This window comes from Acinonyx jubatus, chromosome E1, assembly GCF_027475565.1.
Source record: "Acinonyx jubatus isolate Ajub_Pintada_27869175 chromosome E1, VMU_Ajub_asm_v1.0, whole genome shotgun sequence".
NCBI lineage: Eukaryota > Metazoa > Chordata > Mammalia > Carnivora > Felidae > Acinonyx > Acinonyx jubatus.
This window is the reverse complement of record NC_069397.1, coordinates 32,060,364-32,076,683: the sequence shown is the minus strand read 5'-3', so window position 1 is coordinate 32,076,683 and position 16,320 is coordinate 32,060,364.

The following is a 16,320-nucleotide window of genomic DNA, read 5'->3' as shown; positions in this document are numbered from 1 at the left end:
GGGAGACACAGAATCGGAAACAGGCTCCAGGCTCTGAGCCATCAGCCCAGAGCCTGACGCGGGGCCGCGAGATCGTGACCTGGCTGAAGTCGGACGCTTAACCGACTGCGCCACCCAGGCGCCCCTGTGCCCTGCTCTTCTATCCCACAGACAGTACTTTTGCAGTTAGAAATATGTAGAAGCAGATGTATGCCTTAGTGTGGTTCATGTCACAGGAACACTGACTTGCAATTATAGGGATTTGTTTTATAAAAGGATCTTGATTCTCATTTGCAGCTATCCTTTTGTTGAAGTTTATACGAGATGACTTCAAAAATGGACAGAGAAAAAATTAACCAAATCAGGCATTAAGAATCATCTAAACCAGTGATTCTAATATATGCCTCCTCTTTGGAATCCTTACTTTGGTTTATTAAATAAGGACCACAGGGGCACCTAGGTGGCTCAGTTGGTTAAGCATCCAACTCTTGATTTGGGCTCAGGTCATGATCTCATGGTTTGTGAGTTCAAGCCCCACATCAGGCTCTGCTTTGACAATGTAGAGCCTGCTTGGTATTCTCTTTCTTTCTCCCCTTCTCCCTTTCTCTTGCCTTCTCTCTTTCTGTCCCCTGCTCATGTTCTCTCCGTCTCTAAATGGATAAATAATTAAATACCACCAAAGATAGTGTTCAGGAATTTTCATTTTCCAAGGTTAGTACTTCCAAGTGGGGTGAGAAGATCCATCTACCAAAAATCTCTTTCTTCTTATAGTCTTCTCCCTATGCCTCCTATTTCTTCAATTCCACAAGCAACCCACCTCACACTACATTTTTGAAATTTACACTTTCAGCTGCCCAACAAACTATAATAAAATATAGGACTGAGTCACAACAGAACACAATAGTTAACTCTGGAGTGGTATCAAATACATTCATATACTTGCCCTATCATTTACTGATGGTGTGTATTAGGCTAACTACATAACCTCTGAGAGTCCCATTTTCTCATCCTTCATATGGGATAAATCATAGCATCTACCTTGTGGGATGGCTGTGAAAACAGTGAAATAATTGATGGAAACTATAGAGAATACTCACTGGCACTTGGGAAGTGCTCTATAAATATTAGCCATGATTATTTCCATTAAAAATAAAAAGTTTTTCTAAATAATGAAGAGGGAAGGGAGAGTTTATGCAAAATTAATGGACACTGGCTGCCAAATCATGCATAAATGCACAATCCTCAAACATTGGAGCTTGATGTCTTATTTGCATGTTTGAGAGCCACCGGGGGCAGAAGAGTGATCATCAAGAATTAGAATAGTCAATAACTTATATTCTATATCTAGAAAAGAAATAACCTGGTGAGGAAACTCTTAAATAGGAAGGAAAGTTTATAGAACTACAATAAAGGGTGCAAAATAAACTCTAAAAATGTGTGTTACATAATCACTAGTATATTTTTAGTGTAATTTTGACATGCCCAGGTGTGTACTAAACATAGGCTCAGAACTAGAAAATAGTTAAATTATAAAGTGATTACTCACACTGGAAGAGAACTCTTGGCTTTACAAAAGAATTCACCATAGGATTCCTCATATATCAACTTCTTCAAATTTTCTATGGTTTGTAAAAGGTCCAAGAAACTACAAATCTAAATTACCAAGAGATATTATCAATTAAACCTAATTAGAAATCAAGGTTAAGTGAAATAGGACAATGACAGTGAAGAAGCATTGGATTCAAGTTTTATTATGAAGAAGAGAAAGATAAATAAGATATATTCATGATGTATTTGGCTTAGGTTTCCCAGAAAGCGGAGTCAGAGACAAAAGATTGGATAGAATATGTTTGTTTGAGAAGTGAGTGATGGGCCAGTGAATCAGAGCAGGAGGGAAATCCAATAGAATAAGTAATATTGAGTTGCACACTATATGGGGAACTGGTATTGATCTTCCAAGATCTTCAGAGAATCCTTATGAAATGTAGTTTAGAATTGTCTATCTAAGGGAAGAAAAAGAAAGGCAATTATGTGTTAGTTCCCACTCCCAATGGTGAAGAGGGGTGCATCAGGTATTAATTCGAGTTGCACCTGCTTGTATGCTAAGTACGTTCCCATTTGTAGACAACTGATATGGCAACAGAAAAACCTGGGACAGGAAGCTAAGAAGTAAACAGTGCAGCATCAAAATGTGGTGCCTTCGGATCTCATTTGCCTAAAAGACAGAGAATGGTCTTTGGCTGTATCTGTGACTAGAGTAAGATTTGGGGCAGAGAGGATTTGAAAAGATAAAAGGGTTGATTTCACAGCTCTTATACATCTAACAACTTGAGGAGGGGAGAAAATATACATAAATTATATCTGAACAAGAGACATCTTAATGATAGCTGCCAACAGAGAGACATTTGTGCTATTATGAAAATACAACATAGGGAGAAGTAATTTTGATTGAGATGATTTAGGGAAAAAAATGTAGTGTTTGTTTTTGTTTTTGAGGGGGGATAAACTCCATGTTGAACACAAAAGCTTAGGTAGGATTTCCATAAGATAAATGAGGAATTTATGAGTGATATGGGTGGGGAATGGATTAAATAGGTAATCAGTATTAAGGAGGGCACTTGTGAGGAGCCCTGGGTTATATATGTAAGTGATGAATTACTAAATTTTCCACCTGAAACTAATATTACACTGTATGTTAACTAATTGGAATTTAAATAAAAACTTGAAAAAATAAAAATAAAATAAAATAAAATAAAATAAAATAAAATAAAATAAAATACTTAAATTCCAAACTTCAGGGACTTAGTGTGGCAGGGACCTCCACTGGTCCTCTGAGGGTGGGTAGTGTCTTGCCACATTGGAAAAAAAAAGGAATTTATGAATATTTATAAAGAAAGGGAAGAGAAAAAAAGAACAGAGGGGCATATAAGGCATATTTAGGACACATGTAGGTATATTTGGCCTAGATCTAAGGTATGTTTGGGATACAATCAAAAGAAAGCATGTTCATTAAGATGGAGAAGTAGATGGGGGCAGACTGTGCAGACCTTAGCAATCTGCTGAATTTTGGTAGTATTCATGAATAGTACGTTGTCTGTGGAACTCTAATTTCTTTTGGGAATTATCATTTTCTAATTTAATAAGGGCCTGATGGGATTTTTTTATTTGGTTCCCTATTAATAGTATTATAGTATCTTTTAATAGTATCTTTTAATTGTATTAATAGTATTAATAGTATATTTTTCAGTGCATTAGTTTTTAATTTTAATAAAGTCAACCTTATTTATTTTTCTTTATTTCATGGATCATGCCTTTGATGTGTCTAAAAACTTATCACAATACAGTAGTTAACATAGATTTTCTTCTACATGTTCTATACTTTTACATATTTATTATAAGTTTATAATCTATTTTGGGTTAATTCCTATGAAAAATGTAAGTACTGTAATGTAAGCTAAGAAAATGTAAGGTTCTTTCTATTTTCTTAATTTTTAATTTTAATTTTTTTTTGGCATATGGATATATGATTATTTTAGCACCATTTCTTGGAAAGACTATTCTTGCCTCATTGAATTCCTTTTGTTCTTTTATCAAAAGTCAATTCTCTATATTTGAATGGGTCTTTCTGGTCTGTCTATTCTGTCCCAGTGATTGATTTATATGTCTATTCTTTTGCTAATACCACACTGTCTTGATTAATGTAGCTTTTTAGAAGTGTTAAAATTGACTACTGTGAATCATACTACTTTGCTCTTCAGTATTATGTTGGCTTTTTCAGATTTTTTGCTTTCCATAGAAACTTTGGAATGAGTTTATAATATCTACCAAATAGTTTGCTAAGATTTCAACTGGGTTTGTGTCAGATCTATAGATCAATTAGGAAAAAATGACATCTTAACAGTATTTAGTCCTCCAATGCATGGACACAGATTATCTTTCCATCTATTTAGATTTTTTATTTCTTTGACCAAAGTTTTATAATTTTCAGTATATAGATTCTAAACAAATTTTGTTATATTTATACCTAAATATTTCATCTATTTTGATAGTTTATGTTTTGTTAGTATTGAGTAGTATTCCATCGTTTTCATATACCATTTACCTACTGAAGTATCTACTGGGTGTTTCCAAGTTTTGGCAATTATGAATAAAGATGCTTTAAACATCTATGTGCACGTTTTTGTGTAGACATGAGTCTCTAATTCATTTGGGCAAATATTAAGGAACATACTGCTGGATCATAGGGTAAGAGTATGTTCACTTTTGTAAAAAACTACCAAACTGTCTTCCAAAGTGGCTATACCATTTTGCATTGCTACCACCAATGAATGAGAGGTCCTGTTGTTCCACATCCTCACCAATATTTGGTTGGTTGTCAGTGTTTTGGATTTGGGTTATTCTAATAAGTGTGCAGTAGTATCACATGGGTGTTTTAACAATCAGTTCCCTAATGACTTTATGATGTTGCATATCTTTTCATATATTTATCTGTCATCTGTACAGCTTCTTTGGTGACGTGTGTGTTCAGCTCTTTTGCCCATTTTTAAATCATTTTTTTCCTGTTGTTGACTTTTAACTGTTCTTTGTATATTTTTGCTAAGTCTTTTATCAGATGTGTCTTTGCACATATTTTCTTCCATTTTCTGTGACTTCTCATTCTCTCAATACTGTCTTTTACAGAGCTGATGTTTGTTTGTTTAATTTTAATCAAGTTCAGCTTATCAAGTATTTCTTTTCTGGATTGCACCTTCCACATTATATCTAAAAAAGTCATTGCCATACACAAGTCACCTAGATATTTGCTTATGTTATTTTCTAAAAGTTGAATAGTTTTGTGGTCTACATTTAGGTCCATGATCCATTTTTATTTAGCCCAATTATTATTATTTCTACTATTCTTCTTTTATTTAGAACTAAGCTGTTCTTCCTTAGTTTCCTAATGTTGAAACATAGGTTATTTATTTTAGATCTTCCCTCTTTTGTGATGTATGATTTTAACATTACAAATTTCCCTCTGAGTACTGTTTATACTTCATCTTATGCTGTTTGATACGTTGTCTTTTACTTTTTATTTACCCCCAATTTATTTTTTTCAATTTCAGTTGAGAATTATCATTTGACTAATATGATTTTAGAGTTTAAATTCCATATATTTGGTTATTATCATGCTCCGTTTCTTTCATTAATTTCTAGTTTAATTCTAGTGTGATATAAAATATATGGGCATGACTTCTATTCTTTTAAGTATGCTAAGGTGGTTTTATTGCCCAGAATGTGGTCCATGTTGGTAAATGTTTCATGTGAGTTTGAGAAGTGTATGTATTCTGCTGTTGTCAGATGCAGGATCCTGTAAATGTCAATTAGATCAAGTTGATGGATAGTGCCATTGAAGTCAGCTATATCCTCACTGATTTTCTGCCTGCTTGATCTATCAATTACTAAAAGAAAAGTGAAGTCTTAGATTGTTATAGTGAGTTTGTGTATTTCTCTGTGCAGTCCTGTCGGTTTTTACCTCACGCATTTTGATACCCGTCCTCCCCGCCCCCCACTGCCACCATGAGGTACATACATGTTTAGAATTGTCATGTCTACATGGGGAATTGACACTTTTATCATTATATAATGCTCGTCTTTCTTCTCTTTTCTTTCTTCTGAGGTTTTGGTTTGGTTTTGGGTTTGAGGTTTTTTGTTTTTTGTTTTTTTGTTTTTTTGTTTTTTTTTTTTTTTTGGTCTAAAAGTAATTTAGGTACTCCAGAATTCTCTTTTTTTCAAGTTTATTTTGAGAGAGAGAGTGTGGTAGCAAGGCAGAGAGAGAAGGAGAGAGAGAGAATCCCATTGTAGGGCTTGAACCCACGAATTCACAAGCTGTGAAACCATGACCTGAGCCGAAGTTGAACACTCAACCAACTCAGCCACCCAAGTGCCCCTAGGATTCTTTCAATTAATATTAGCAGGATATAACTTTTTCCCTTTACTTTTAATATATTTAAATTTTTATATTTAAAGGTTTTTCCCCCCACTGTAACAATTTTTGTATTTTTTCATGACAAATATTTTTACTGAAACCTTTGATCATAAACTTACATGGGCACAATTATTCCCAAAACAGTTGAAACACTTGCTGAAATGTTTGCAAGGGTTGTACAATATCAACAGTCTTTACAGATGTTTTTTCCCTCCTATTAAGTTGTCCAAATACATATTTGCATGTGTAAATTATTCCAACTATTACAGAAATAAATAAGAATATCATGTTTGAAAGTATGACATTTTATCTTCCAAATTTACTGAATTTATAAGGAATTTTTTTTTAATTTAAATTTAAGTTAGTTAACATACAGTGTAGTCTTGACTTCAATAAAACTACCCTATGGCCCAGCAGTTGCACTGCTAGGTATTTATCCAAAGGATACAAAAATGATGATTTGAAGGGGTACATGCACCCCAGTGTTTATAGCAGCACTATTAACAATAGCCAAATTATGGGAAGAACCCAAATGTTCATCGACTGATGAATAGATAACATATACACATACATACAATTGAATACTATTCAGCAGTGAAAAATAATGAAATCTTGCCATTTGCAACAATATGGATGGAACTAGAGGGTATTATGCTAAGCAAAATACGTCAGTCAGAGAAAGATGTATTATTTCATTCATATGTGGAATTTAAGAAACTCAACAGATGAACATAAGGGAAGGGAAAGAAAAATAATATAAAAACAGAGAGGGGGCAAACGATAAGAGACTCTTAAATATAGAGAACAAACTGAGGGTTGCTGGAGAGGGGCAGAGTTGGGGGATGGGTTAAATGGGTGACAGGCATTAAGGAGGGAACTTTTCAGGATGAGCACAGCTGTCATATGTAAGAGATGAATCACTGGGTTCTATTCCTGAAGCCAAGACTACACTGTTTGTTAACAATCTTTGTATTTTAATTGGTGTATTTAAGCCATTTGCATTGAAAGTGATAATTGACACAGTTGGGTTAATCACGTTTGTAACTATTTTCTATGAATTACATTTGTTCTTTGTTTCCTTTTTTTCTTCCTTTTCTGCCTTTTTGGTTTTAATTTAGCATTTTACATGATGCCGTTTTATCTCTTTATATATTATTCACATTTCTTAATTTTTTTCATTGTTTGTGCTAGAATTTTCAGTATACATTTCTAGGTAATCTAAGTCCACTTTCAAATGACACTATACCAGTTCATATGTAAGGCAAGTACTTGTAATACAGTATTCCTAACTCTTTTCCCCACCTCTATAGCATTGGTCCCTGTGACATTGCTTATGTTATTTCATTTATTCTTATTTTATCATCATCTAATATATTATTATTATTTTATACAAATAATTATAGTTTAAATCAATAATAAAAATAAAAGTATTTGTTTCATTTTATCATAATTTATTCTTTCTGAACTCTTCGTTTCTTTATATAGGCCCAAGTTTCTGACCTTTATATATAAGTTTCCATCTGCCTAAGGAACTTTGTTTAACATTTCTTGAACATAAGGTCTTATGGCCATGAATTTCTTGTTTTTATTTATCTGAGAAAGTTATATCTCCTTAATTTTTGAAATATAATCTTCCTGCCAATATATTTCTAAGAAGCTGAATACTTCTTCTTTTCACACTTTATTTTTCTTTCAACACTTTATTCTGCTTGCTGTTCTCTGAGATTCCTGGATCTGTGATTTGACATCTTTCATTAATTTGGGGCCATTTTGTCTAATGTTACTTCAGATATTTCTTTGTTCCATTCTCTCTTTTTTCTTCTTCTATTCCAATTATGAATGTGTTACATCTATTAAAATTGTCCCACAATTCTTGACTCTGTTTTTATTTTATTTTTTTTCTTTCTTCCTTTCAGTTTGGGAATTTTTTATTGGCCTGTGTTCAAGCTCACTTATTCTTTCTCCTGGACAGTGATGTCCAGTCTAATGATAAGCCCATCAAAGGCATTTTTCATTTATGTTAGGGTGTTTTATCATGTAGTATTCCTTTTTGATTCTTTCTTATAATTTACATTCCTCTATCTACATTACCCTTATCATTCTTGCATTTTGTCTTTCACCATCAGAGCCCTTTTATTAATTACAGCTTTTAAAAATTCCCTGCCTGACAATACCAACATTTGTGCCATACCTGACTCTGCTTTGGGTACATTTGACTAAATTAAATCCAAAAACAACATGGGTGAACCTCAAAATTATTACATAAAACAAAATAAACTAGCAACAAAAGAATACCCTAAATGATGTAAATAAGACCAGCATTGACAAATCAGGTTTCTAAGATTCCAATTATATGCTAAATAAAGAAGAGGTATGTAAAAGGAAGGATACAAAAAATGTTGAATTAAAAATAGTAGAAATAGGAAAACCATGAAACATTATCCAAAAGAAACCCATGGAACTATACTAAGTACCAAACAGCAATACCAGTTTTGGTTGATAGAAATCAGACATGTAGTTACCACAAACAGTGATAGGCAGTAGAGGGGAGCATCTTGAGTGCAAAGCGGGTGGGTGAATGTGTGGAGGTGAAAGGAATGTTTCGAATTTGACTTAAGTAGTATCTAAACAGGTGCATAATGTGTTAAAAAAAATCTCTGAAAGCCATGCACAAAATAAAATGCCTTCATATTATTTTTTTAATTGTATCTCAATAAAGTAGACTTAAAGAGAAGAACGATAGAAAAGGATATAAAACTCCTGTTATTCTAACGCATCCTTTAGAGAGTGGAAAAGAAAGCCAATGAATTGGTAAAGAATTTTGCACTTATGTAATTATGTAATTAACAAAAAAAACTCATATCCAGGGCATACAAAGAAATTCTACCATTATAAAAAAAAGCAAAAGACAAAAATAGGCAAGAGACTTGAAGAGTCTCCTCAAAAAAAGCGGTAACCCAAATGCCAATAAACTATAAAATGTTGTTCAACCTCTGAGAAGATTACAAATTCAAAGCACAGTGGTAATCCATTCATCACTCATCCTAAAGAATGGATAAAATTAAAACCAGAATCTGAAGGAATTGGAGCTGATTCCCATTCTTCAGGTGGGAAAATGCAAATTGATTCAGAGTGTCTTAATTCAGACTGCTATTACAGTGTACCACAAATTGGTGGTTTATACACAACAGAAATGTATTATCTCACATTTATGGAGTCCAAGATCAGGATACCATCATGGTCAGGTTCTGGTGAAAGCCCCCTTCTGGCTTGCAGAGTGCCATCTTCTATACTCTCACATGGCAGAAAGAGGTAATGAGGGTTAGTTTAGTTCATAAGAATGGCCCTCGTGATAGTATTAGTGGCTTTGTGAGAAGTGAAAGAGAAAAAGAGTTGTCTCTCTCTACACGAGCACAGAGTTGAGGCCATGTAAGGATACAGCAAGAAGGTGGAAGTCTGCAACCCACAAAGACCATTCTCACCAGGAATGGAATCAAACCAACACCTTGGTCTTGAAATTCGCAGCTCCAGAACTATGAGAAATAAATGTCTGTTATTTGAGTATGGTATTTTATTATAGTAAGGGGGCCAAGGCAGGGATATTGTTACAAGTGTATAACACAACTCTGGAAATAAAAGGATATGGATGTATCTCACAAACGTAATGTTGAATGAAAGAAACAAAATATGGAAGAATAAATATTATGTGCTTCCATCTAAGTTTGTTTTTAAAAAAATGGTAAAAGTCAATCACAATATTACAGAAGAATATCTAGAGATTAAAGCAATAAAAAAATAAAGAACAGACTTATCTAAAAGCTAAGCTAATGGTTACCTCTTGTGGGAGGGAGGAGGTAGTGATTGAGAAAGAACATTAGAGAGGCTTCTAGGGTATATACACTATTTTCTGACTTGGGTTATGATTGCATGGTCTTTGTGATAGCTTCCTAAATTTTATATGTGGAGCATTTTTCTGTATATCTCATAATAAAAAAGCGAAAACATAAAGCAAGAGAATAATAAACACTAAATTGAGAGGAGTAGTTCCTCCAGAGGGAAAGCTGGCCCTGGAGAAAGGGAAGGTACATAAGCAGACTCTTCAAAATATACAAAACGTTGCATAAATTATTTTGTATATACTAAAGATTATGTTAAAGTGCAAATAAATTTTAAAATGTTTACATTTCGTTTGGTCAGAAATTTGGACCCAATAATGTCTAAGTTATATAAGATCACTGATTTCAACTCTGACATTTATTTAGGTCAGATTTTTTTACATTTTCATATCATCAGTGAGACCATGAGATCTCAGAGAAGATGTACAACTTTTCCACCAGCAAAGTGCATGATGATGATGTGATGATGATGCTTATGGTGATGATGATGATGATGGCTACCATTATTGAACACTTACTCTGTTTGGTTTGAATGTGTCAGTATTACCTTGCAGTAGCTTGGTTAGTATCTATAGTTATTACCCCCATTTGGCAGAAGTGGACACTGAAGCACACACACACACACACACACACACACACACACACAGAAATAACAGGTTTACTAGACATAGCAGAAAGTAGCAAGGCCAGGATCTGAAGTCAACAAGTGCAACTCCACTGCCTTGTTCTTAATTACTGTAATATATCGAATCTCACAAATTACTAGAATATGTTGAATCTTCCCTAAAAGGACTGTGTGTGTGTGTGTGTGTGTGTGTGTATCTCACATGAATATTATTTCCTTCTGAACGAGCACTTGGCTGTAGTCTAGAACTGATTTGTAACTTTAGTTTTGGTCTTTGTAGCTGAGTATTCCTTTGAAAGTTACTCACATTTTCTGGTATTCAATTTCCCAATTAAAAAAATGGGAATGATTCTATCGTAGCCTGACCACCTCACAGGATTATTTTAAGAACCAGCATAGATCATGTATGTATTAGCATTTATGAAATGTAAAAGGCTAAGAATATAAACTAACATCATGAAAATAATTATCCCCTAATGCAAAATTATACTTGCTATATGGGCATACATAACATGCATACACCTGAAAGAAATACTCTCATAATATTAATCAATCGTACCTTACAGACAGTCTTCCAATGGCTTCACATATAATCATTATATTAATATGGCATACAAATAGTATACTTGTTGAGTAATGAAAATATTAATAATAATACCTCTTGGTTATCTTCATTATGCATTTCACTTTCAAGATCTATCAGCACCGTATAAATACCATTGCAACCATTTTAACTCCAGTAGATTGTGCCTTCTGGATTAATTTCAGAATTAGAATCTTTTTTTCTTGATAATATACATGTTGAATGGTGATGGATTCTAAGAGAAGCTGCATTCATCTATGGCAATTTATTCTTAGGCTATATGAAGTGTGTCATTCTTTTCCCAAGCAGAGTTGATTTTATTCAATAAAGCATATCTCAGTGCTTTTAAAATCCGGGGGGAAATTATATTTTAAATTACTTAAGGGAAAAAAGCAGTGTTGCTTGACATCAAGGATTAACTGCTCCTACATAAGTTAATTTATTTTAAAAATGTGAAATATCAGTATGCTGATTCTGGCATCTGACTTTACAGCTCAGATGTTAAAGGTATATTTTGTGAACATTATGCAAATGAGTACCCCAAATTAATAAGCTAAAAATGCTTATGAAACAATGTAAAATTATTAACTAACTTATCTGATAATCTGGAAATTTTTACATGTTAAACACCACATTCTAGGAAATTCAAGCTGTGCAGTAGTACTAAATAATAAAAGGCAGACATTTACGTATCAGTTGAAAAAGTATGTGAGCCCTTCTGTATGTAAGAAACTGTGTTAGACACAGTGAGGGAAAAAAGACAGAATTCCTCTTCTCTCATGGCTCACAGCCTAAAACTCAAACAAGGCAGGCCATGCTCTGTGTCAACAGAGTTAAAGCAAACTGCTTTGAGGATATGAAAGACAGACAGCATAATTCCAGGTGAGATTAAGAAAGCACCATTCGTTCAAACACATGCAATCTGTTTATTTTGCCTGAACATGGACATGAGTGACATGGACATAGGGACAGTGTATTTGTGCTCACAGAATCCTAGTTTGTTTGTGGAATTATTTGAAATTTTCTTACCTTGATAAGAAAAAAATTCACCTGTGTATTCATGCATAAAATAAGCAATTTAGACTAGATGATTATCCTAGGTCCTTCAGCCCTTATATTCTTAAAAATTAGACTCTGTAGCATCTTTTTTTTATTTATTTATTTGTGAGAGAGAGACAGACAAACAGAGGTGAGCAGGGGAGGGGCAGAGAGAGAGGGAGACACAGAAGCAGTAGCAGGCTCCAGGCTCAGAGCTGTAAACACAGAGCCCCACGAGGGGCTCGAACTCACGGACCCTGAGATCGTGACCTGAGCCGAAGTCAAATGCTTAACCGACCCAACCTGTTGCATATTATTTGACATGAGTAACTTACCCATGTGGACACTTCAGAAGACATCTTAACTATATTTTTCTAAAATATGAAAAAAAATGCCAGCCTTATTTTTACATTAAAAAATCTGATAATTATCTGCCATGTATATTAAGGCTTCAATTATCTCTGGGAAAAAATAATTAGTACCTAGAGATACGATGTGATTATCATAAAGCAGTTGAAATAAATAAGACGAATAGTATGTGGTCAATATGGGTAATTGACCTGATTGTTATTTTTTGATAATGATCAGTACTACAAGGATTAACACAAACATGGATGTGCATGGACTTTTATAGAGGAAAACACTAAATAAAGATCAGTTTAATAAATGACTTGCCTCAGGACAACCAGATAATAAATGCCACCATCACAAACAAGAATTCATTTTTTTTTTATTCCAACTGCCATGCTATTTCCTCTCCCTGTGCTACTGCTTCATGTGTATTCATGGAATCCTTCTGAAAATAAACTCAACCGTACATTACTTTCTAGTCAACTGATACGGATCTTTTACAAAAATATCAGTATCACCCTTCTCATCAAAACCACCAACAAATAAGTGTTTAACAAACATCCATTATATGTCAGTCAGCTGTGGAAAATAATTCCTTAACTAGAACACGGAAAATATCACTTAACTAGAACACGAGTCTGTATGAAATTCAGAGGAAACAATAGTGGGGGAAAAGCTCATAAAAGTCAGAAGAGTTCCAGAAATATGTGAATTAAAATCCTTTGCAAAACCTCTCACTTAATTTTTAACTAGGTTTCAAATCACCATGCTGACTCATTTTTGAAAACTGAAAAAACTTAGACAAACAAATTACCAAGGGCGAGTGAGGCTGAACTAGAGGCAAGTATCTTTCAAAAAGAAAACGAAAACAAAAAAGAAAACACAAGTGACAGCTTGCTGTTGCTGCTGAAATTCCATTAAACAAACTTTAAATTGAGGCTGAAATGAAATACAAAACAGGGAATAGTTATTTTTAAAGTACAGAAACCATGGACCATTTTATTACAACATAGTATGATTGCATATATTTACTTTCACAACCATATATATTGCGTGAAGTGATGCAAAACTATGTAGGGATTCTGAGGAAAACATTTTTAGCATACTTGAAAATATTGCCTAGTAATTTTCAAATGTAAAATGTGTGCGGAAGAAAAATATCTTAGATAGTGTGTGCTTTGCTCTTCCACTGAAACTAAGGAAAACACCGGTTCTAAAAAATACTTTTAAAATGGTATGGCACCTTAACAATATAATATGGAAAAGGAGAACAGTAACTTAAACCTGAAGAAAATCTAGCAGACACCACCCTCACCAAGTACCATAATCATGCTGAGTAAAGACTCCCTGGCACGTTGTCAGAGAAAGCAGACAAACCCAAATTGAGGGACGTTCTATAAGACACTTGATGAAGTGTCTTAAAAAGTGTCAAGATTATGAAAAATAAGAGATGAGAAACCATCAAGATTGGAGCAGACTAAGGAGCCATTGCAACATAATGTAAGCCTGCATTAGATCCTAGAACAGACAAAAAGGACTTTGTAGGAAAACTGGTAAAATCCAAACAACGCCCTTAGATTGGTTAACAGTGCAATACAATGTTAATTTCTTAGTTTAAGTACAGGTACCATGATAATGTAAGATGTTGTATGAGAGGGAGATGGAAGAAAGGTGCACAGGGACTCTGCACTATCTATTCAACTCTTTTGTAAATCTGAAAAAATTTCAAAATAATAGTTTAAAAAATTGTAATGAAATGACATGGAGGAAAATATTGTGACGTTGGGTTAGGCAATGGAATAAACACCAAAGTGCACAAACAGAAAAAAAAAAAATTAGTAAGTAGATTTAATCAAGATTAAACAGTTGTGTCTTAAAAAAATCATAGTTAAGAGTATAAAAAGGTGACTTAGGAAAACTTTTTGTAAAACATGTATCAAATGAGAGATATACTGAATATATAAGAATCTCTTACAGTTTGGGGCTCCTGGGTGGCTCAGTTGGTTAAGCATCTTTTTATTTCGGCTCAGGTCATGATCTCACAGTTTATGAGATGAAGCCCTGTGTTGGGGCCCTGTGCTGACAGTGTGGAACCTGCTTGAGATTCTTTCTCTCCCTCTCTCATTATCTCTCCACTGCTCATACTCTCTGTCTTTTTCTCTCTGAATAAATAAATAAACTTTAAAAAAGATCTCATAAAATTGAAAAAAGCGAAAACATTTGAATAGACACTTTCTAAGAGAAGATAAATGAATAATAAACACATACGAAGATGCTCAACATCACTAGTCATCAAGGAAATGACTAAGATCATATTAAGATCATATAAGATGACACTAATACTAGAATGGCTAATGTGAATGAGACTGCTAACACCAACAATAGGCTAGGAATGCGAGACACAGCACTCCTATATTGCCGGTGGGACTGCAAAATGGTATAATCACTTTGGTAAAAAGTATGGAAACACTTTACGAAGTTTACATGCATTTTTCATGTGACCCAGCAATTATTATCTAGCAGAAATCAAATTATGTATCCACGCAAAGACGTTTATGTGAGTGTTCATTACAACATTGCTCATTATAGCTCTAAATTGGGAAAACCATAAACATTTTTCAACTGGTGAATAAACAAATTGTGGTTTATGTATACAATGGAATGCTACCCAATAATAAAAGAGTGAAATATTAGTGAACAGAAAAAAATGGACAAATCTCAGAAACCTTATGCTACCTGAAGGAAGTTAAATACAAAAGACTGTGTGTGGATCAACTTATATGAAATTCTAGAAAATACAAAACTACAGTGACAGAAAGTAAGTCAGTATTTTGAGATGCTGCAGGTAGGGAAGAGATTTTTAGTGCAAGCTTTTCAGAGCAAAAGGACTATTCTAGATCTTAATTATGTGATAGCATTTACACAATTACATGCAATTACCAAAATACATCTGTATACTTCTAATTGACAAAATGTATATAAATAAAACCTTAATAATCAAAAAAGAACAAAATAATGTACACACCTATCAACAAAACTGATAAAATGTAACCTGTCAAACAGTAAGCCAATAGGGACTTAAATCATAGACATATTGACTATTTCTGTAGGAGAAAGACAATTGGATGTAGGCAATTTCAGAATTGCCTCGTCAATTCCATGATGTTGGATTAAGGTCTCTGAAATTCTTTAGACATCAGGATAGCTGTGGACATCAGACATCATATTCTCATGTGGTTGTATAAAAATCGGGAAATTGGAAGAGGGAATTATATTAGTGTCTTGTTGCTGCCATGACAAATTACCACAAATTTAATAGTCTAAACAACAAAAGTGTATTATTTTAGAGTTCTGTAAACAGGTTTCACTGTACTAACATCAAGATGTTGGCAAGCTCTTTTCCTTTGTGGAGACTCCTAGGCAGAAATCCTTTTCCTTGTCTTTTCCAGCTTCCATGGAGGCTATGTGCATCTCATGACTCATGGCCACTTTCATCTTTAAAGCCAACAAAGGCAGATTGAGTCCTTCTCACATCCCACCTTGCTTTTCTCTTATTAACTCATTTACCAGAACTATGGATCTAGTACCCTAAATGCAAAGACAGTGGAAAAAGTAATGACCTGGCTCTTCCATCTTCTATAGTGGGAGATGGGCCAGATGACTTTTCTCCCACCACCAGGATCTATCACATATTTCTTTTCCATGGTTCTTCTTCCCAGAAGAAAATGACAGAAACATGTAAAATATTTAAGTAGCAAAGTTCTCTTTAGTTCTGTGGCATTAGAAAGATAAGATACATCAAATCTTGCCATTTACAACAAGGTGGATGGAACGTGTATTATGCTAAGCAAAATAAGTCAGAGAAAGACAAATATCATATGGT